This window comes from Ascaphus truei, chromosome 18 (genome assembly GCF_040206685.1).
Source record: "Ascaphus truei isolate aAscTru1 chromosome 18, aAscTru1.hap1, whole genome shotgun sequence".
NCBI classification, from domain to species: Eukaryota; Metazoa; Chordata; class Amphibia; order Anura; family Ascaphidae; genus Ascaphus; species Ascaphus truei.
Window position 1 is genome coordinate 32,040,657 of NC_134500.1, and position 22,043 is coordinate 32,062,699.

A 22,043-nucleotide genomic window follows, 5' to 3' on the forward strand; every position below is an offset into this window, starting at 1 on the left:
GGCAAAAGGCAGGAGGGAGACAGGCCGATAGTTAGAAAGACAGGTAGGGTCAAGCTTGCTGTTTTTGAGTAATGGTATGACTGTTGCATGTTTGAAGGAGGATGGAAAGGTTCCAGAGCAGAGGGAGGAGTTAAAAATGTGCGTGAGCGTAGGGATTATAGTAGGAGCAAGAGGTTTTAGGAGATGGGAGGGAATGGGGTCAAGAGGGCAAGTGGTAGAGGGAGAAGAGGCGATCAACAGCGACACATCCTCCTCTGAGACAGTGGAAAAAGAGTCAAGGAAGGCAGGAGGAGAGTTAGGAAGAGGTGTAGGATGGGAGGAAGAAACAGAGGGGATGTTCTGACGTATGGATTCCACCTTTTCCTTAAAATAGTCAGCAAAGTCCTGAGCGGAGATGGAGGAAGGAGAGGCAGCGGAGGGTGGTTTGAGTAGAGTATCAAAGACAGAGAACAGTCGGCGTGGGTTAGACTTGTGCATGTTGATTAGTGAAGAAAAGTAGGCTTGTTTAGCTTGCGAGAGGGCAGAGTTGAAACAGGATAGCATAAATTTGTAGTGAAGGAAGTCTGCGAGAGTATGAGATTTCCTCCAGAGGCGTTCAGAGGAACGAGTGGAGGAACGCAGCATGCGCGTGTGGGAATTTAGCCAGGGTCTAGGGTTAAAAGGGCGAGTGCGGCAGAGAGAAAGCGGGGCATGTAGATCAAGAGAGGAGGACAAGGCAGAGTTGTAGTTCCTGACCAGTTTGTCAGGGTCTGTAGCAGATCTGAGAGAGGAGAGGGAGGAGTGTAACGTGGACTCAAAGTCAGGTAAGTGAATAGAGCGCAGGTTTCTGCAGAACCGGGGTGTAGATGGAGGTGGAGAAGTTGAGAAGCGAGATAGAGAGAATGAGATGAGGTGATGGTCAGAGAGAGGAAAAGGGGAAATGGAGAAATCAGAGAGAGAGAAATTTTTAGTGAAAACCAGGTCTAAGTAGTGGCCATCCTTGTGGGTGCTGGCTGCAGTCCACTGTTGAAGGCCAAAAGAAGAGGTTAGAGAAAGAAAGCGGGAAGCCCAAGGGAGAGAGGGGTCATCAATGTGGCAATTGAAGTCCCCAAGGAGAAGAACAGGGGAGTCTGAGGAGAGGAAGAAAGAGAGCCAGGATTCAAAGTGAGAGAGAAAGGCAGAAGGGGGATGAGTAGAGGTAGGTGGGCGATACATGACCGCCACATGAACAGGGAGAGGAGAGAAGATCTGGACAGTGTGAACCTCAAAGGAGGGAAAGGCAAGAGAGGGGGGAATAGGAATAGTTCGGTAACGGCAGAGAGATGAGAGCAGGAGCCCCACACCTCCACCCCCTGCCATCAAGGCGCGGAGTGTGGGAGAAGGAAAGGCCACCATAAGAGAGGGCAGCTTCCAGAGCAGAGTCAGACTGAGTGAGCCAGGTCTCAGTTATAGCAAAGAGAAGCAGGGAGTGAGAGAGAAAGAAGTCATGCACAGAGAGGAACTTGTTAGAGAGGGAGCGAGCATTCCAAAGGGCACAGGAGAAAGGGAGAGAGGAGGGAGGGTGGCAGGGGATGGGTATGAGGTTGGAGGGGTTAACACCAGAAGGAGTAGAAGTTGTATGTGGGAGGCGAGGACGAGAGCATGTAGAAATAAGGCAGGGACCAGGATTGGGAGAGATATCCCCAGAAGCAAGGAGGAGAAGCATGGATAGAAAGAGGATGTGTGAGGATGATTTGTAGGGGTGTGTTTTAGTGCAGGGGATATAGCTGTGTGGTGACAGAGGACGCAGGTAAGAAAGGAGTTCATGTGAACTGAGAAGTGGGGAAGAAAGGAGAGATGGAGATATATGAATAGAGTTAGAGACATAAGGAGACTGGTGGAAGGAAGTGCATAATTTGAAAATAAGTGCGGTTGCAGCAAATATAAAAAATAAAGGCGGCATCACAGCAATAGTTAAGTGTTGAGATGTGCAGTCTTAGATAGATGAGATCCTCCTTTCCAACGTAGATCAAAAGCAGGAATCAGAAGCAGTAGGTGTTGTCCACTTTTCCACTTCTTTTTGAACTTCCTTTTTAAACTTCATAAATACTTGAAACATATCTGCTTAAAAGCATGGCTGCTAGCAGCAATGGCTGTTAGGAGTTTACTTATATACTTTTAGAAAGTCACCTGGTTGGCACAACAAACTTAATTAGCACATGTGAGGGTAGTTAAAGCAAATGGTTTTTCTAAGGTGGGTGTTGCCTTGCCTTGCCCAAGTGTGAAAGCTGAATTAAATTAAGACAGTAGGGGGATGATTTACAGACAGACAATTGGAATATGTTTTTACCTAAATAGAACTAAATACACAGCATGGGAGGATATCAGGATAGACAGACAATTGGAATATGTTTTTACCTAAATAGAACTAAATACACAGCATGGGAGGATATCAGGATAGACAGACAATTGGAATATGTTTTTACCTAAATAGAACTAAATACACAGCATGGGAGGATATCAGGATAGACAGACAATTGGAATATGTTTTTACCTAAATAGAACTAAATACACAGCATGGGAGGATATCAGGATAGACAGACAATTGGAATATGTTTTTACCTAAATAGAACTAAATACACAGCATGGGAGGATATCAGGATAGACAGACAATTGGAATATGTTTTTACCTAAATAGAACTAAATACACAGCATGGGAGGATATCAGGATAGACAGACAATTGGAATATGTTTTTACCTAAATAGAACTAAATACACAGCATGGGAGGATATCAGGATAGACAGACAATTGGAATATGTTTTTACCTAAATAGAACTAAATACACAGCATGGGAGGATATCAGGATAGACAGACAATTGGAATATGTTTTTACCTAAATAGAACTAAATACACAGCATGGGAGGATATCAGGATAGACAGACAATTGGAATATGTTTTTACCTGAGGAAAGAGAAGAGATGAGTGAGTGATTCAATAGTCCTTCACTCTCTCCTTCATCCTCTCCCTCCCCTCCTCTCTCCTTCCTCCCCCTCTCCTTCTCTCTCTCTCCTCTCTTTCTCCTTCCTCCTCTCCCTCTCTCTCCTTCCTCCTCCTCTCCCTCTCGTGCTCCTTCTCTCCCTCTTTCTTTCACTCTGTCTCACCCCTCCTCTCCTCTCTCCTTCCTCCTCCTCTCCTCTCTCTCCGTCCTCCTCTCCCTCTCTCACCTTCATTCTCTTCCTTCACTCTCCTTCCTCCTCTCCCTCTCTCCTTCCTCCTATCCCTCTCTCTCCTTCCTCCTCTCCCTCTTTCTTTCACTCTCTGTCTCACCCCTCCTCTCCTCTCTCTCCTTCCTCCTCCTCCTCTCCTTCTCTCTCTCTCCATCCTCCTCTCCCTCTCTCACCTTCATTCTCTTCCTTCTCTCTCCTTCCTCCTCTCCCTCTCTCCTTCCTCCTATCCCTCTCTCTCCTTCCTCCTCTCCCTCTTTCCTTTCGCCTCTCCCTCTCTCCCTCTCTGTCCTTCCTCCTCTCCCTCTCTCACTCCTTCCTCCTCTCCCTCTCTCTCGCTCCTTCTCTCTCTCTCTCCTTCCTTCTCCCCCTCTTTCTCTCCCTCTCTCTCCTTCCTTATCTCCCTCTCTCACTCCTCTTTCTCCCTCTCTCTCCTTCCTCCTCCTCTCCCCTCTCCTTCCTCCTCCTCCTCTCCCTCCTCTCTCTCCTTCCTCCTCTCCCCCTCTCTCCTTCCTCCTCTCCTTGTCTCTCCTTCCTCCTCTCCCTCTCTCCTTCCTCATCTCTCTCTTTATTCCTCCTCCTCTCCCTCTCTCTCCTTCCTCCTCTCCTTGTCTCTCCATCCTCCTCTCCCTGTCTCTCCTTCCTCCTCTCCCTCTCTCTCCTCCCTCCTCTCCCTGTCTCTCCTTCCTCCTCTCCCTGTCTCTGCTTCCTCCTCTCCCTCTATCTCCTTCCTCCTCTCCCTGTCTCTTTCCTCCTCTCCCTGTCTCTCCTTCCTCCTCTCACTCCTCCTCTCTCTCCTTCCTCCTCTCACTCCTCCTCTCCCCTCTCTCTCCTTCCTCATGTCCCTCTCTCCTTCCTCCTCTCCCTCTGTCCTTCCTCCTGTCCTTCCTGCTCTCCCTCTCTCCTTCCTCCTATCCCTGTCTCCTTCCTCCTCTCCTCTCTCTCCTTCCTCCTCTCCGTCTCTCCTTCCCCCTCTCCCTCTCTCTCCTTCCTCCTCTCCCTATCTCCTTCCTCCTCTCCCTCTCTCTCCTTCCTCCTCTCTCCTTCCTCCTCTCCCTCCTCCTCTCCCTCTCTCTCCTTCCTCCTCTCCCTCTCTCTCCTTCCTCCTCTCCCCTCCTCTCTCCTTCCTCCTCTCCCTCTCTCTCCTTCCTCCTCTCCCTCTCTCTCCTTCCTCCTCTCCCTCCTCTCCTCCTTCCTCCTCGCCGCCCTCTCTCTCCTTCCTCATCCCCCTCTCTCCTTCCTCCACTCCCCCTCTCTCCTTCCTCCTCTCCCTGTCTCTCCTTCCTCCTCTCCCTGTCTCTCCTTCCTCCTCTCCCTCTCTCTCCTTCCTCCTCTCTCCTGTCTCTCTTTCCTCCTCTCCCTGTCTCTCCTTCCTTCTCTCCTTCCTCCTCTCCCTCTCTCCTTCCTCCTCTCCCTCTCTCCTTCCTCCTCTCCCTGTCTCCTTCCTCCTCTCCCTGTCTCTCCTTCCTCCTCTCCCTGTCTCTCCTTCCTTCTCTCCTTCCTCCTCTCCCTCTCTCCTTCCTCCTCTCCCTCTCTCCTTCCTCCTCTCCCTCTCTCCTTCCTCCTCTCCCTGTCTCCTTCCTCCTCTCCCTCTCTCTCCTTCCTCCTCTCCCTGTCTCTCTTTCCTCATCCCCCTCTCTCCTTCCTCCTCTCCTTGTCTCTCCTTCCTCCTCTCCCTCTCTCCTTCCTCATCTCTCTCTTTATTCTTCCTCCTCTCCCTCTCTCTCCTTCCTCCTCTCCCTGTCTCTCTTTCCTCCTCTCCTGTCTCTCCTTCCTTCTCTCCTTCCTCCTCTCCCTCTCTCCATCCTCCTCTCCCTGTCTCTCCTTCCTCCTCTCCCTCTCTCTCCTCCCTCCTCTCCCTGTCTCTCCTTCCTCCTCTCCCTGTCTCTCCTTCCTCCTCTCCCTCTATCTCCTTCCTCCTCTCCCTGTCTCTTTCCCTCCTCTCCCTGTCTCTCCTTCCTCCTCTCACTCCTCCTCTCTCTCCTTCCTCCTCTCACGCCTCCTCTCCCTCTCTCTCCTTCCTCATGTCCCTCTCTCCTTCCTCCTCTCCCTCTGTCCTTCCTCCTGTCCTTCCTCCTCTCCCTCTCTCCTTCCTCCTATCCCTGTCTCCTTCCTCCTCTCCCTCTCTCTCCTGCCTCCTCTCCGTCTCTCCTTCCCCCTCTCCCTCTCTCTCCTTCCTCCTCTCCCTATCTCCTTCCTCCTCTCCCTCTCTCTCCTTCCTCCTCTCTCCTTCCTCCTCTCCCTCCTCCTCTCCCTCTCTCTCCTTCCTCCTCTCCCTCTCTCTCCTTCCTCCTCTCCCTCTCTCTCCTTCCTCCTCGCCCTCTCTCTCCTTCCTCCTCGCCCTCTCTCTCCTTACTCCTCGCCCTCTCTCTCCTTCCTCCTCGCCCTCTCTCTCCTTCCTCCTCGCCCTCTCTCTCCTTCCTCCTCGCCCTCTCTCTCCTTCCTCCTCTCTCCTTCCTCTTCTCTCCTTCCTCCTCTCCCTCTCTCTCCTTCCTCCTCGCCCTGTCTCTCCTTCCTCCTCGCCCTGTCTCTCCTTCCTCCTCGCCCTGTCTCTCCTTCCTCCTCTCTCCTTCCTCCTCTCCCTCTCTCTCTCTCCTTCCTCCTCTCCCTCTCTCTCCTTCCTCGTCTCCCTCTCTTTCCTTTCGCCTTTCCCTCTCTCCCTCTCTGTCCTTCCTCCTCTCCCTCTCTCTCCTTCCTCCTCCTCTCTCTCCTTCCTCCTCTCCCTCTCTCCTTCCTCCTCTCCCTCTCTCCTTCCTCCTCTCCCTCTCTCCTTCCTCCTCCCCCTCTCTCCGCTTCCTCCTCTCCCTCTCTCTCCATCCTCCTCGCCCTCTCTCTCCTTCCTCCTCTCCCTCTCCCCTTCTCTCCCTCTCTCTCACACTCCTCTCCCTCTCTCTCACTTCTCTTCCTCTCTCTCACTCCTTCTCTCCCTCTCTCACATTCATTCTCTTCCTTCTCTCTCATTTCTCCTCTCCCCTCTCTCCTTCCTCCTCTCCCTCTCTCCTTCCTCCTCTCCCTCTCCCCTTCTCTCCCTCTCTCTCACACTCCTCTCCCTCTCTCTCACTTCTCTTCGTCTCTCTCACTCCTTCTCTCCCTCTCTCTCTCCTTCCTCCTCTGCCTCTCTCCTTCCTCCTCTGCCTCTCTCCTTCCTCCTCTCCCTCTCTCCTTCCCCCTCCCTCTCTCCTTCCCCCTCTCCCTCACTCTTTCCCTTCCTCTTTATTTCACTCTCTCCTTCATCCTCTCCCTCCCCTCCTCTCTCCTTCCTCCCCCTCTCCTTCTCTCTCTCTCCTCTCTCTCTCCTTCCTCCTCTCCCTCTCTCTCCTTCCTCCTACTCTCCCTCTCGTGCTCCTTCTCTCCCTCTTTCTTTCACTCTGTCTCACCCCTCCTCTCCTCTCTCCTTCCTCCTCCTCTCCTTCTCTCTCTCCTCTCTCTCCGTCCTCCTCTCCCTCTCTCACCTTCATTCTCTTCCTTCACTCTCCTTCCTCCTCTCCCTCTCTCCTTCCTCCTATCCCTCTCTCTCCTTCCTCCTCTCCCTCTTTCTTTCACTCTCTGTCTCACCCCCTCCTCTCCTCTCTCTCCTTCCTCCTCCTCCTCTCCTTCTCACTCTCTCCATCCTCCTCTCCCTCTCTCACCTTCATTCTCTTCCTTCTCTCTCCTTCCTCCTCTCCCTCTCTCCCTTCCTCCTATCCCTCTCTCTCCTTCCTCCTCTCCCTCTTTCCTTTCGCCTCTCCCTCTCTCCCTCTCTGTCCTTCCTCCTCTCCCTCTCTCACTCCTTCCTCCTCTCCCTCTCTCTCGCTCCTTCTCTCTCTCTCTCCTTCCTTCTCCCCCTCTTTCTCTCCCTCTCTCTCCTTCCTTATCTCCCTCTCTCACTCCTCTTTCTCCCTCTCTCTCCTTCCTCCTCCTCTCCCTCTCCTTCCTCCTCCTCCTCTCCCTCCTCTCTCTCCTTCCTCCTCTCCCTCTCTCTCCTTCCTCCTCCTATCCCTCTCTCGTGCTCCATCTCCCCCTCTCTCCGTCCTCCTCTCCCTCTCTCACATTCATTCTCTTCCTTCTCTCTCCTTCCTTCTCTCCCTCTCTCTCCCTCTCTCCTTCCTCCTCTCCCTCTCTCCTTCCTCCTCTCCTTCCTCCCCCTCTCCTTCTCTCTCTCTCCTTCCTCCTATCCCTCTCTCTCCTTCCTCCTATCCCTCTCTCTCCTTCCTCCTCTCCCTCTCTCTCCTTCCTCATCCCCCTCTCTCCTTCCTCCTCTCCCTGTCTCTCCTTCCTCCTCTCCCTGTCTCTCCTTCCTCCTCTCCCTGTCTCTCCTTCCTCCTCTCCCTCTCTCTCCTTCCTCCTCTCCCTCTCTCTCCTTCCTCCTCTCCTCTCTCTCCTTCCTCCTCTCCCTCTCTCTCCTTCCTCCTCTCCCTCTCTCTCCTTCCTCCTCTCCCTGTCTCTCTTTCCTCCTCTCCCTGTCTCTCCTTCCTTCTCTCCTTCCTCCTCTCCCTGTCTCCTTCCTCCTCTCCCTGTCTCCTTCCTCCTCTCCCTCTCTCTCCTTCCTCCTCTCCCTGTCTCTCTTTCCTCATCCCCCTCTCTCCTTCCTCCTCTCCTTGTCTACCTTCCTCCTCTCCCTCTCTCCTTCCTCCTCTCCCTCTCTCCTTCCTCCTCTCCCTGTCTCCTTCCTCCTCTCCCTCTCTCTCCTTCCTCCTCTCCCTGTCTCTCTTTCCTCATCCCCCTCTCTCCTTCCTCCTCTCCTTGTCTCTCCTTCCTCCTCTCCCTCTCTCCTTCCTCATCTCTCTCTTTATTCCTCCTCCTCTCCCCTCTCTCTCCTTCCTCCTCTCCTTGTCTCTCCATCCTCCTCTCCCTGTCTCTCCTTCCTCCTCTCCTCTCTCTCCTCCCTCCTCTCCCTGTCTCTCCTTCCTCCTCTCCCTGTCTCTCCTTCCTCCTCTCCCTCATTCTCCTTCCTCCTCTCCCTGTCTCTTTCCTCCTCTCCCTGTCTCTCCTTCCTCCTCTCACTCCTCCTCTCTCTCCTTCCTCCTCTCACTCCTCCTCTCCCTCTCTCTCCTTCCTCATGTCCCTCTCTCCTTCCTCCTCTCCCCTCTGTCCTTCCTCCTGTCCTTCCTCCTCTCCCTCTCTCCTTCCTCCTATCCCTGTCTCCTTCCTCCTCTCCCTGTCCTCTCCTTCCTCCTCTCCCTGTCTCTCCTTCCTCCCTCTCCCTCTCTCTCCTTCCTCCTCTCCCTATCTCCTTCCTCCTCTCCCTCTCTCTCCTTCCTCCTCTCTCCTTCCTCTCTCCCTCCTCCTCTCCCTCTCTCTCCTTCCTCCTCTCCCTCTCTCTCCTTCCTCCTCTCCCTCTCTCTCCTTCCTCCTCTCCCTCTCTCTCCTTCCTCCTCTCCCTCTCTCTCCTTCCTCCTCTCCCTCTCTCTCCTTCCTCCTCTCCCTCTCTCTCCTTCCTCCTCGCCCTCTCTCTCCTTCCTCATCCCCCTCTCTCCTTCCTCCTCTCCCCGTCTCTCCTTCCTCCTCTCCCCGTCTCTCCTTCCTCCTCCTCCCTGTCCTCTCCTTCCTCCTCTCCCTCTCTCTCCTTCCTCCTCTCCCTGTCTCTCTTTCCTCCTCTCCCTGTCTCTCCTTCCTTCTCTCCTTCCTCCTCTCCCTCTCTCCTTCCTCCTCTCCCTCTCTCCTTCCTCCTCTCCCTGTCTCCTTCCTCCTCTCCCTGTCTCTCCTTCCTCCTCTCCCTATCCTTCCTTCTCTCCTTCCTCCTCTCCCTCTCTCCTTCCTCCTCTCCCTCTCTCCTTCCTCCTCTCCCTCTCTCCTTCTCCTCTCCCTGTCTCCTTCCTCCTCTCCCTCTCTCTCCTTCCTCCTCTCCCTGTCTCTCTTTCCTCATCCCCCTCTCTCCTTCCTCCTCTCCTTGTCTCTCCTTCCTCCTCTCCCTCTCTCCTTCCTCATCTCTCTCTTTATTCTTCCTCCTCTCCCTCTCTCTCCTTCCTCCTCTCCCTGTCTCTCTTTCCTCCTCTCCCTGTCTCTCCTTCCTTCTCTCCTTCCTCCTCTCCCTCTCTCCATCCTCCTCTCCCTGTCTCTCCTTCCTCCTCTCCCTCTCTCTCCTCCCTCCTCTCCCTGTCTCTCCTTCCTCCTCTCCCTGTCTCTCCTTCCTCCTCTCCCTCTATCTCCTACCTCCTCTCCCTGTCTCTTTCCTCCTCTCCCTGTCTCTCCTTCCTCCTCTCACTCCTCCTCTCTCTCCTTCCTCCTCTCACGCCTCCTCTCCCTCTCTCTCCTTCTCATGTCCCTCTCTCCTTCCTCCTCTCCCTCTGTCCTTCCTCCTGTCCTTCCTCCTCTCCCTCTCTCCTTCCTCCTATCCCTGTCTCCTTCCTCCTCTCCCTCTCTCTCCTTCCTCCTCTCCGTCTCTCCTTCCCCCTCTCCCTCTCTCTCTTCCTCCTCTCCCTATCTCCTTCCTCCTCTCCCTCTCTCTCCTTCCTCCTCTCTCCTTCCTCCTCTCCTCCTCCTCTCCCTCTCTCTCCTTCCTCCTCTCCCTCTCTCTCCTTCCTCCTCGCCCTCTCTCTCCTTCCTCCTCGCCCTCTCTCTCCTTCCTCCTCGCCCTCTCTCTCCTTCCTCCTCGCCCTCTCTCTCCTTCCTCCTCGCCCTCTCTCTCCTTCCTCTCTCTCCTTCCTCTTCTCTCCTTCCTCCTCTCCCTCTCTCTCCTTCCTCCTCGCCCTGTCTCTCCTTCCTCCTCGCCCTGTCTCTCCTTCCTCCTCGCCCTGTCTCTCCTTCCTCTCTCTCCTTCCTCCTCTCCCTCTCTCTCTCCTTCCTCCTCTCCCTCTCTCTCCTTCCTCGTCTCCCTCTCTTTCCTTTCGCCTTTCCCTCTCTCCCTCTCTGTCCTTCCTCCTCGCCCTCTCTCTCCTTCCTCCTCCTCTCTCTCCTCCCTCCTCTCCCTCTCTCCTTCCTCCTCTCCCTCTCTCCTTCTCCTCTCCCTCTCTCCTTCCTCCTCCCCCTCTCTCCGCTTCCTCCTCTCCCTCTCTCTCCATCCTCCTCGCCCTCTCTCTCCTTCCTCCTCTCCCTCTCCCCTTCTCTCCCTCTCTCTCACACTCCTCTCCCTCTCTCTCACTTCTCTTCCTCTCTCTCCCTCCTCTCCCTCTCTCACATTCATTCTCTTCCTTCTCTCTCATTTCTCCTCTCCCTCTCTCCTTCCTCCTCTCCCTCTCTCCTTCCTCCTCTCCCTCTCCCCTTCTCTCCCTCTCTCTCACACTCCTCTCCCTCTCTCTCACTTCTCTTCCTCTCTCTCACTCCTTCTCTCCCTCTCTCTCTCCTTCCTCCTCTGCCTCTCTCCTTCCTCCTCTGCCTCTCTCCTTCCTCCTCTCCCTCTCTCCTTCCCCCTCTCCCTCTCTCCTTCCCCCTCTCCCTCACTCTTTCCCTTCCTCTTTATTTCACTCTCTCCTTCATCCTCTCCCTCCCCTCCTCTCTCCTTCCTCCCCCTCTCCTTCTCTCTCTCTCCTCTCTCTCTCCTTCCTCCTCTCCCTCTCTCTCCTTCCTCCTCCTCTCCCTCTCGTGCTCCTTCTCTCCCTCTTTCTTTCACTCTGTCTCACCCCTCCTCTCCTCTCTCCTTCCTCTCCTCTCCTTCTCTCTCTCCTCTCTCTCCGTCCTCCTCTCCTCTCTCACCTTCATTCTCTTCCTTCACTCTCCTTCCTCCTCTCCCTCTCTCCTTCCTCCTATCCCTCTCTCTCCTTCCTCCTCTCCCTCTTTCTTTCACTCTCTGTCTCACCCCTCCTCTCCTCTCTCTCCTTCCTCCTCCTCCTCTCCTTCTCTCTCTCTCCATCCTCCTCTCCCTCTCTCACCTTCATTCTCTTCCTTCTCTCTCCTTCCTCCTCTCCCTCTCTCCTTCCTCCTATCCCTCTCTCTCCTTCCTCCTCTCCCTCTTTCCTTTCGCCTTTCCCTCTCTCCCTCTCTGTCCTTCCTCCTCTCCCTCTCTCACTCCTTCCTCCTCTCCCTCTCTCTCGCTCCTTCTCTCTCTCTCTCCTTCCTTCTCCCCCTCTTTCTCTCCTCTCTCTCCTTCCTTATCTCTCTCTCTTCCTCCTTCCTCCTCTCCTCCTCTCCTCCTCTCCTCCTCTCCCTCCTCTCTCTCCTTCTCCTCTCCCTCTCTCCTTCCTCCTCCTATCCCTCTCTCGTGCTCCATCTCCCCTCTCTCCGTCCTCCTCTCCCTCTCTCACATTCATTCTCTTCCTTCTCTCTCCTTTCTTCTCTCTCTCTCTCTCCCTCTCTCCTTCCTCCTCTCCCTCTCTCCTTCCTCCTCTCCTTCCTCCCCCTCTCCTTCTCTCTCTCTCCTTCCTCCTCTCCCTCTCTCTCCTTCCTCCTCCTCCTCCCTCTCGTGCTCCTTCTCTCCCTCTTTCTTTCACTCTCTGTCTCACCCCTCCTCTCCTTTCTCCTTCCTCCTCTCCTTCTCTCTCTCCTCTCCTCTCTCTCCGTCCTCCTCTCCCTCTCTCACCTTCATTCTCTTCCTTCACTCTCCTTCCTCCTCTCCCTCTCTCCTTCCTCCTATCCCTCTCTCTCCTTCTTCCTCTCCCTCTTTCTTTCACTCTCTGTCTCACCCCTCCTCTCCTCTCTCTCCCTTCCTCCTACTCCTCTCCTTCTCTCTCTCTCCGTCCTCCTCTCCCTCTCTCACCTTCATTCTCTCCTTCTCTCTCCTTCCTCCTCTCCCTCTCTCCTTCCTCCTATCCCTCTCTCTCCTTCCTCCTATCCCTCTCTCTCCTTCCTCCTCTCCCTCTTTCCTTTCGCCTCTCCCTCTCTCCCTCTCTGTCCTTCCTCCTCTCCCTCTCTCACTCCTTCCTCCTCTCCCTCTCTCTCGCTCCTTCTCTCTCTCTCTCCTTCTTCTCCCCCCTCTTTCTCTCCCTCTCTCTCCTTCCTTCTCTCCCTCTCTCACTCCTTTCTCCCTCTCTCTCCTTCCTCCTCTCCCTCTCTCTCCTTCTTCCTCCTATCCCTCTCTCGTGCTCCATCTCCCCTCCCTCCGTCCTCCCTTCCTCTCTCACATTCATTCTCTTCCTTCTCTCCTCATTTCTCCTCTCCCTCTCTCCTTCCTCCTCTCCCTCTCTCCTTCCTCCTCTCCCTCTCTTTCCTTTCGCCTCACCCTCTCTGTCCCTTCCTTCTCTCCCTCTCTCACTCCCTCCTCTCCCCTCTCTCTCGCTCCTATCTCTCTCTCTCTCTCTCCTTCATTCTCCCTCTTTCTCTCCTTCTCTATCTCCTTCCTTCTCTCCCTATCTCTCTCCTCTTTCTTTCTCCCTCTCTCACTCCTTCTCTCTCTCATTTCTCCTGTCCCTCTATCCCTCTCTGTCTTCATCCTCTCCCTCTCTCACTTCTTCCTCCTCTCCCTCTCTCTTTGCTCCTCCCTCTCTCCTTCCTTCTCTCCCTAGCGCTCTCCTTCTCTCTCCCTCTCTCACTCCTCTTTCATCCTCTCCTTCTCCTCTCCCTATCTCTCCTTCCTCTTCTACCTGTCTCTCCTTCCTCCTCTCCCTGTCTCTCCTTCCTCCTCTCTTTCTCTCTCCTTCCTCCTCCTCCTCTCTCTCTCTCCCCATATCTCCCTCTCCTTCTCTCTCCTTCCTTCTCTCTCTCTCTCTCCTTTCTCCTCTCCCTCTCTCTCACTCCTTGTCTCTCTCCTTCCTTCTCTCTCACTCCCTCTCTCTCCTTCTTTTTCTCCCTCTCACTCCTTCTCTCTTCTTCCCCTCTCCATCTCTCTCCTTCCTTCTCTCTCTCTCCTTCCTTCTCTCCCTATCTCTCTCCTTCTCTTTCTCCCTTTCTCACTCCTCCTCTCTCCTTTCTCCTGTCCCTCTCTCTCTCTGTCCTTCATCTTCTCCCTCTCTCACTCTTCCTCCTCTCCCTCTCTCGCTCCTTCTCTCTCTCTCGCTCCTTCTCTCTCTCTCTCCTTCCTTCTCCCCTCTTTCCTCTCCCTCTCTCTCCTTTCTCTCCCTCTCTCTCCTTCCTCCTCTCCCCCTCTCTCCTTCCTCCTCTCCCTATCTCCTTTCGCCTCTCCCTCTCTGTCCTTCCTTCTCTCCCTCTCTCACTCCTTCCTCCTCTCCCTCTTTCTCGCTCCTCTCTCTCTCTCTCTCGCTTCTCTCTCTCCTTCCTTCTCCCTCTTTCTCTCCTTCCTTCTCTTCTATCCCCTCTCCTTCTCTTTCTCCCTCTCTCACTCCTTGTCTCTCTCATTTTCTCCTGTCCCTCTCTCCCTTTGTCCTTCATCACTCTCCCTCTCTCACTTCTTCCTCCTCTCCCTCTCTTGCTCCTTCTCTCTCTCTCTCCTTCCTCCTCTCCCTAGCTCTCTCCTCTCTCGCTCCTCTTTCTTCCTCTCCTTCCTCCTCTCCCTATTTCTCCTTCCGCCTCTCCCTCTCTCTCCTTTCTCCTCTCCCTCCTCTCCCTGTCTCTCCTTCCTCCTCTCCCTCCCCCTCTCTCTCTCTTCCCCCATATCTCTCTCCTTCCTTCTCTCTCCATTTTCTCTCCTTCCTCCTCTCCCTCTCTCACTCCTTGTCTCTCTCCTTTCTTCTCTCTCACTCCCTCTCTCTCCTATATCTCTCCCTATCTCTCTCCTTCCTCCTCTCCACCTCTCTCCTTCCTTCTCTCTCTCTCCTTACTTCTCTCTCTCTCACTCCTTCTTTCTCTCCTTCCTTCTCTCCCTCTCCTTTCTCCTCTTACTCTCTACTCCTCTCTCTCCTTCACTCTCTCTCTCTCCTTCCTTCTCTCCCTGTCTCTCCTTCCTCCTCCTCTCTCCCCCCCTCTCTCTCTCCCCATATCTCCCTCTCTTCCATTCTCTCTCTCCATTTCTCTCCATCCTCCTCTAACTCTCTCACTCCTTGTCTCTCTCCTTCCTTCTCTCTCACTCCTTCTCTCTCCTATATCTCTCCCTATCTCTCTCCTTTTTTTCCCCCTCTTTCACTCCTTCTCTCTCTCCTTCCTCCTCTCCATCTCTCTCCTTCCTTCTCTCTCTCCTTCCTTCTCTCTCTCTCCTTCCTTCTCTCTCCTTCCTACTCTCCCTCTTTTCTGAAGCCAGGGTCACGTTTGGTATGAATGGCTCCCGATAGCATTAACACAGTTCTCTTTTAAATCACTCCAAGTCTTGTAATATTTCCTCAACTTTTTTGGGAAAGGCAGTAGGATACAGATACTTGTGGATGGTGTGTAGTGGTGATTATTAGTTAGGAACCGGTAAAAAGAGCTGGCCTCACCAAGGGGGATAAACAGAGAAGGGGTTCTTTACTCACTGTCTCCAGGGTGGAAAAGGAAGTGAAGTGCAGTATGGGTAAAGGAATAGTCTAGGGGCAGACCATGTCTGAACAAACAGGAAGGGGGGCAGACTAGCCCATTCTGGTGAGGATATCAGAAACTGCAGTAGCAGCTCACTGATTCCATGCTCGGAGGCAAGGAATGCAACATTGTTGCAAGCTACACAGGCACAGTATGTGTCTGCAGACTCCATGCAGCTGGGAATAAGATCTGACAGGCAGAAGCTGCAAAGGAGAGAGGGGGGTGAGTCAGAAATGTGGTTCTTGTTCCATAACACTCCCCGTCTGGTATCTGTAGATACCACTATATAACAGACTATGTGAAACATATGTGCAATGCATAACAAAAATAACATCACAATAATGCAAAGTTCATGTCCACATAACGAGGTGATACCGGCCGGCACGACTGGCGTGGAAATCCCTTGACAAAGTCTTTTAGCAAGAGATGTTGGGTGGATGAACCGCTCCAGGTTTGCTGGTTTCACCACAATGTCTTTCTGTGAAAGTCTCTGGCACTGTTTCCTTTCAACTTTGTGAGAGAACAGTCGCTTTGACTCTGTAGTTTTCTCTACAGAGTGCATCACCTCGTGGATGTGCCAGTCATGGTGGTTTGTCATCCTATCACCTAGCGTTTGGCGGGAGGAGATGGCTTTTAGTTCCTCGCGGAAGCGGATTACTGTCCCTGGAAGACTGGTTGTCGAATGTAGTCCAGTAAAGGGGCGTCGTTCAGGGAGACTCCCTGAAGCTGAGCGCTGGGGTTGAACATTGCCCGGATTTGGTCGGGTTCCTGAGGGTGGTAGGCCCCAGGTGACTGGAGGTACAGACATTCTCCGCCTTCCTCCATTAGAGGTGCTGGCTTTGCGTGGCCGGTAAAGAATATCTTCTGGATGAAGACCACAAAGTTGTTTTTGGTCTCTGGTTCCCTTTGTAGGCCGCAGAGGTGCGAGGTGAACCTAGAGATGGCATGTTCTCCATTGTTTGGGAAGCGCCTCCTTGGTGTACGGAATGGTAGCGGAGTCACCCGACTGCCTAGTCCGTCTTTAGAGAGCTCCTTGACAGTTAACCTCGGGAATCCTCTATCTTCCCTCGATGGTGTTTGTTTGTCGTCCCTTGTTGTTTGGAACGCTGTGCATCGTAGGTCATCGGTACATTTCTCTTGCACGAGAACATCTCCACGTAGTTTGGTGAAACGCTTTTGTGTCTCTCTGTTGACTACCATCGGGAGGTTATTGTCTCCCTGGACGTGACGAAGAACAGTCTCTTTTGCCCTAGTGAATCCCTTTATGAAATGTCTCTGTGGCTGTCTCTTTTTTTAGACGTGTGAGAGGACAGTCCTTTTGACACTGTGGCTTCACCTGTAGGGCGCAATCTTTTGCGGCTACCCAGCCGTGGCAGCTGGCTGCTTTGTCGCTTGACACTCTGTGGAGAGGAACAACTGTACGCCTTAGTCGTGCCATTGCTCGCGAGAGGACTGTTTGATTGTTTATTGCCATTTGGGCGATCCCTTCGTCGGTTACCTTTGGGAGGTCACTTCCTCCCCTTGGTGGAGTCGACTCATCGTCCTTAGCTGTCTGGACTGCTGAGCATCCTAAGCCATTGTCACATCCGATCGACGTGAGGATGTCTTTGTTGGCCTCAGGGGTATGACCTTGTCTTTTCTCTTCACTTGGCCCTTCGGTCACTTGGAGATGGCCAAGACATGGTTCAGAGAGAGATGTGTGTCCACATTCTGTCACCACCGTCCTATGGGAATCAACGTAGTCTTGCCCGTGCTCTTTGTTGGTGCACGCGTTGCCCACTATCACCCATCCTAGGTCAAGTCTTTGGGCGTATGGTGCGTTGTGGGGTCCGTTATGCTGTTTACGGACTTTGTGTACCCTCATGATGTCCCTACAGAGCAGCAGCAGGATCTTGGCGTCTTGTTCCACCGGCCGGATGTGGTTGGCTATTCCTTTGAGGTGGGGGTAATGGAGTGCCACGTCTGGTGTGGGTATCTCGTCCCTGTTTGTGGCCATGTGGTTGCACTCGATGAGTGTGGGAAGGGGCATGTTCACTTTGCCGTCTATTGAGCATATGGTGTAGCCATTCACTCTTCTCCCTGTGGTCTCCATTTGCCCTGCGCACGTTCTGAGAGTGTAAGGAGAAGCACCATCTTGTATGTTAAACATGTCGAAGAACTCTGATCTAACCAGTGATCGGTTGCTCTGGTCGTCGAGGATTGCGTACATCCGAATAGCCTTCTCAGGTTGTCCCTGGGGGTGCACTGCGACAAGGCATATTTTAGAGCAGGACATTTTGTCACCTTCTTTTCCGCAAACCTCAGTGCGCTGAGATGTGATGGATGTTGACTCTCCTTCTTCTTCCTCCCCGCCATGCTCCGCTACGGAGGATGGGTTCTTGAGTTGGTGGAGTGTCATCGCCTCTGGGTGTAACGCTGTCACGTGCTTGTCACTTTCGCACACTGTGCATTTGCTCTCTTCCTTACAGTCCCTGGCTAGGTGAGTCGTGGAACCGCAGCACTTGAAGCAAACCCCGAATTCTCCAAGTAACCTCTTGCGTTCCTCTAGGGACTTCATCCTGAACCCAAAGCACTTGTTGAGTGGGTGTGGCTTCTTGTGTATGGGACATTCCCTGTTTGGGTCCCTTGGTTCCTTGTCTCCGGCGACCGACTGATCGGGAGTAGTTTGGGTCGTGGGAGGCACGTCCGTCCTGCGGGCCGAGATGGGTGTTTGGGGGTTACCATATCTCGTCGCTGGTCTCTCGTTCTTCAGGCTGCTTGCACTGTATGTGGTTTGCGCACCTAAGATGAAACTGGGATCGTTCCTTGTCCTTGCCGCTTCGCGGATGAAGCTCACGAAGAATGAGAATGGGGGGAAGGCGACTTGCTTCTCCCTTTTGTATTTGGAGCCTTGTGAGATCCATTTTTCTTGGAGGTTGTAGGGTAGCTTCTCCAGGATGGGTCTCACTCCACGAGCTGAGTCTAGGGCGTTGAGACCTATCAAGGAATGGTCTTTCCTCACGGACTCCATTTCTTGCAGCAGGTCCCCGAGCTCTTGTAACTTCGAGTAGTCTTTAGTTGTGATCTTGGGGAAGCTCTCGATTCTTTTGAAGAGTGAATCCTCGACTGCTTCGGGGCTGCCATAGGACTCTTCTAGCCTTTTCCACACTAGGTCAAGACCTACTTGGGGTTGGTGTGCGTTTGCCGCCCGAAGTCTCTGCGCTTGCTCCCTGGATACGTTCCCCAGGAACTTGACTAACAGGTTGAGCTCTTCCCTTGCTGAGAAGTCCAAGCTGTCTATTGCGTCTTTGAACGTGAACTTCCACGTCTGGTAGTTCTCAGGGCGGTCGTCGAAGCTGATGAGTCCTGCGTGCACCAAGTCGCGCCGGATCATGTACTTGGCTATGTCTGTCAGACCTGAGACATCGGCGCGTTTGTCCCGTTCTGAGGTAGTTGCTGGGAGGGTCTGTGCGGTCTCCTCTTCCTTGGCGTGGACGTGTGATGACTGCTGGCCAGTGTGAGGGGCTGTTTTCTCCCGCGTGGGTGTACCTGGATTGCGAGCCTGTGGTGCTTCCGTGTGCGCGCTGGCATGTGGATCACTATTGTGGCTTTGGCTATCCCAGGCAGCATGTGCCATTGCAGGAACGGCATCTTCTCCTCGTGGGCCTAGCAAGTCTTCGTTGTCTGTGGAGTCGCTCCATCCGTGTTGGGATGGTGCACTGGTGTTTGCACTGAAGAGGCTCCTTACGTAGTCTTCGGTGCGTTGGGCTGGATCATCTGAGGCAATCCGTCTGTACGGTTGCTCCCCGCCGTCCTGTTGCGCGGCTGCTTCTAGGACTTCAGCTTGGGCTATGGCGGCGGCGGCTTCCTTCTCTTGATTAAGCGCCTCTAGTTCCGCATCAAATTCGGCTTTCCTACGCGCAGTGGCTGCGGCAGTAGCGGCAGTGGCGGCGGTAGCAGTGGCGGCAGTAGCGGCAGCAGTGGCGGCAGCGGCGGCGGCTGTCTGTTCCTCCTCTATGCGCGCTCTTCCTGCTCTTATGGCTGCCTCTCTGCGACTATATTCGGCCCTGGCACGTGCGGCCTCTGCGGTGGCTCGCGCCTTAATAGCGTTTGCGCTTGCGCTGGACACGTTGGATTTCGCTGATTTTGCAGACCTTGATGAGTGCCTTGAGGTGCTGGAGCGCTGCGACGCGGTCTCCAGGATGAGCTCTTTTCTCACGCTTTGCGCGTCTGTGATAGCGGTCCGCACGCGGCTGTCACGTGTAAGGTTAATGTCATTTTGTAAGTCTCTTTCTTGCAGGCTTTCGGTGGTGTTGGCCCTGGTCAGGTAAGTAATGTATGCTTCTGACAGTTCTTGATAACGTGAGTAATGGGTCCTTAATTGCGTTATTGCCTGCTCGAGCTATTGCGCATAGTTGCCAACGCTACTAACGTTGCGTATTCCCAGTGTGGTTGTGCTCCAGGCCAACTCTAATTTAGCGCGGTGCGCTTCAATGTCAGACTCATATTTTTTGCGGCCCTTTTGTGTCAGTGTGACTGTCCGTTTGGGCCTTGCGCCTGCCTGCGCCTGTTGCAGATGCGCAGCGGTCTCTGTGTCTGAGAGATCGCTCTCCTGCGTGATGTCTGGTGAGGCTCTGAGTTCTGCCATGCTGTAGGTGTGTGTAGGCTTTTGCCAGTGCGTGTGGCGTGCGGTCTTTTTACCTTGTCAGCGATGGGCGTCTGTCCAGATGGTGCCAAGCTGTGTCCTGCAGCGTGCAGCGGGGGGGTTGCTGTACTTACAGGTGTCCGTTGGCTCTGACCCGTGTCCTGGCGGGTGTCCGGTGGCGTGGCCCTTGATGGCGCTGGCCGTGGGAACGTGCGCTGGGGTAGGTCGGAAGGTGGCTCCTCACTGTGGGGCTGAGCAGCGGGTGGACTCAGACAGAGAAAAAAAGGCAGTTAGGTATTGTGAGAGAAGCACTGTTTGTTGCAAGGCTGCTGTGCGGTTTGAGCTACTGCTTGTCTGTTAAGGCTGCAGGCTGCTGTGCAGTTTGAGCTACTTGCTGTTTTCAGTCTGCAGGGAGTGCTCTGTGTACTATTAGCAAAGTAAGGCTGCTCACTGTCTTTGCATAAAGCTGTGGTTGTTTGCTGTGTAGAGGCTGGTGGCTCTGTGTAGCAACGTGCTTGTGCAATGTGGTGAGAGACTGCTGTTTATTTGCTATGTAAGCTGCTTGCTTGTTTCTTTAGCATAAAGGCTGTGGGTAGCAGCTCCTCAGTGTGTATTCCCAAGGCACACAGTCCTCTTTTTACTTTTCTGAAGCCAGGGTCACGTTTGGTATGAATGGCTCCCGATAGCATTAACACAGTTCCCTTTAAAATCACTCCAAGTCCTGTAATATTTCCTCCACTTTATTGGGAAAGGCAGCAGGGTACAGATACTTGTGGATGGTGTGTAGTGGTGATTATTAGTTAGGAACCGGTAAAAAGAGATGGCCTCACCAAGGGGGATAAACAGAGAAGGGGTTCTTTACTCACTGTCTCCAGGGTGGAAAAGGAAGTGAAGTGCAGTATGGGTAAAGGAATAGTCTAGGGGCAGACCATGTCTGAACAAACAGGAGTGGGGGCAGACTAGCGCATTCTGGTGAGGATCTCAGAAACTGCTGTAGCAGCTCACTGATTCCATGCTCGGAGGCAAGGAATGCAACATTGTTGCAAGCCACACAGGCACAGTGTGTGTCTGCAGACTCCATGCAGCTGGGAATAAGATCTGACATACTGGACACCTAACAAGCTCCTATTGAACCCCCAAAATGACCACAACATATATATAAGCATATGAGTGTCACAGAGGAGTGCTACTGAGCATGGCAATATATATTTTAAAACCAGAGACAGAACATAAAACACAGACAAAGCTCAGTTTTTAGCACATCCAGTGAGACTCATACACGGTACAGTGCCTAAATATATATGTATAAATATCTAATAAGTAAAATGGTCTTTTAGTTTGACATTTTTGGCCAAAATTGTTGTAAGCCCCTGAGCCAGCGCCAAGGCAGACCACATATCAGGGGTCCCTAACGCTAATATAAATTCTTAATAACCTGCATAGCATCTTCCACTCAGGGGAACTTGCCTGCTTGCAGTTTGGCTGTGACATCTCTAATACAGAGTGCTTTTCCTGGTAATGTACAGGTTAATAAAAGCTTCAGTCAGACTTAGAACTTTGCAACTAATATTGACAGATTTACTATAAATCATTCTTCCTGTTATTACACAGGTTATTAAGAATTTATATTAGCGTTAGGGACCCCTGATATGTGGTCTGCCTTGGCGCTGGCTCAGGGGCTTACAACAATTTTGGCCAAAAATGTCAAACTAAAAGACCATTTTACTTATTAGATATTTATACATATATATTTAGGCACTGTACCATGTATGAGTCTCACTGGATGTGCTAAAAACTGAGCTTTGTCTGTGTTTTATGTTCTGTCTCTGGTTTTAAAATAAGATCTGACAGGCAGAAGCTGCAAAGGAGAGAGGTGGGTGAGTCAGAAATGTGGTTCTTGTTCCATAACACCCTCTCTCCTTCCTCCTCTCCATCTCTCACTCCTTCTTTCTCTCCTTCTTCCTTTCCCCCTCTCTCCTTCCTTCTCTCCCTCTCCTTTCTCCTCTTACTCTCTACTCCTCTCTCTCGTTCCTTCTCTTCATCTCTCTCCTCCCTCCTCTCCTCTCTCACTCCTTCTCTCTCTTCTTCCTCCTTGTGACAGTAGGGGTAGCCGGCCTCACATAATAAAGGTGAAGCCCGGCTGGCTGCCACTATACCGTGTGCAATGGCCGCCTCTATTCTGCAAGCCAGGGGTCATGTGTAAGATGATTTAGCCCAGATAGTGTCAACTCGGCCCTCTTTTCAAAGCACAACAAGTTCTGTTTCTTTTCTTTACTTTATTGAGGGAAAGCAGGATAAAAGACAGGCACTTGTGAAGAGATGTTGGTGTTTAAATAGTGTCTCTCTGTGGGTGCCTTGTAGATAAGAGCAGGTGAAAAGATAATCCTACCATACAGGAGGTTACAGCAGTGCTCACTCATCCAGATGTAATGGTGGAAAGGGAAATGAGGGGCAAGGGTCACACTAAAATGGAGTGAGACTGCACTACTGTCAGCAAAAAGACAGGGGAAAAATGGGAAAGTCCATTAACTGGAGGACTGGAGATGTTGCCAGAGCAACCAGGGGTGTGACATCTTGGAAGGAAAAAGGCTACTTAATGTATCCATTCCATCTGCACTGGGAGTAAACTGCAAGGAAAGTAAATCCACGTGCAGCTAGCAAGCAGAACTGCCAAGGGAGAGGGGGGCTGAACAGAAATGGCAGACAGGGGTATTTCTGTTCCATGACACTCCCCGCCTGGTATCTGGAGATACCACTATTTAAGGTGTATGTGGAACATATGTGCAATATAACATAACATAGCAACTTCATGTTCACATAACGATGGGATACCGGCCGGTACCACCAGCTTGACGTCCTTTGCCATCTTGGCAAGGTAGGTGGATGCACAGCTCTAGGTCAGCTTGATGCACCACAATGTCTCTCAGAGTCCATAGAACTGGTACTCGTCTTCGCTTGGAATGGTTCTGATTATAAGTCCCATGGGCCATTCGTTTCT

General features: G+C 52.8%; 1 long non-coding RNA gene across 1 annotated transcript in view; it reads right to left on the minus strand.

Annotated features, from left to right (window-relative positions):
- Positions 1-20,563, minus strand: part of LOC142469126 (uncharacterized) — a 194,493-nt gene extending 173,930 nt beyond the window's left edge. The window contains exon 1 of the long non-coding RNA XR_012788963.1: positions 20,481-20,563. This is a non-coding gene — a long non-coding RNA (uncharacterized LOC142469126). The remainder of the gene's footprint in view (positions 1-20,480) is intronic.
- Between the last annotated feature and the right edge of the window lie 1,480 nt (positions 20,564-22,043).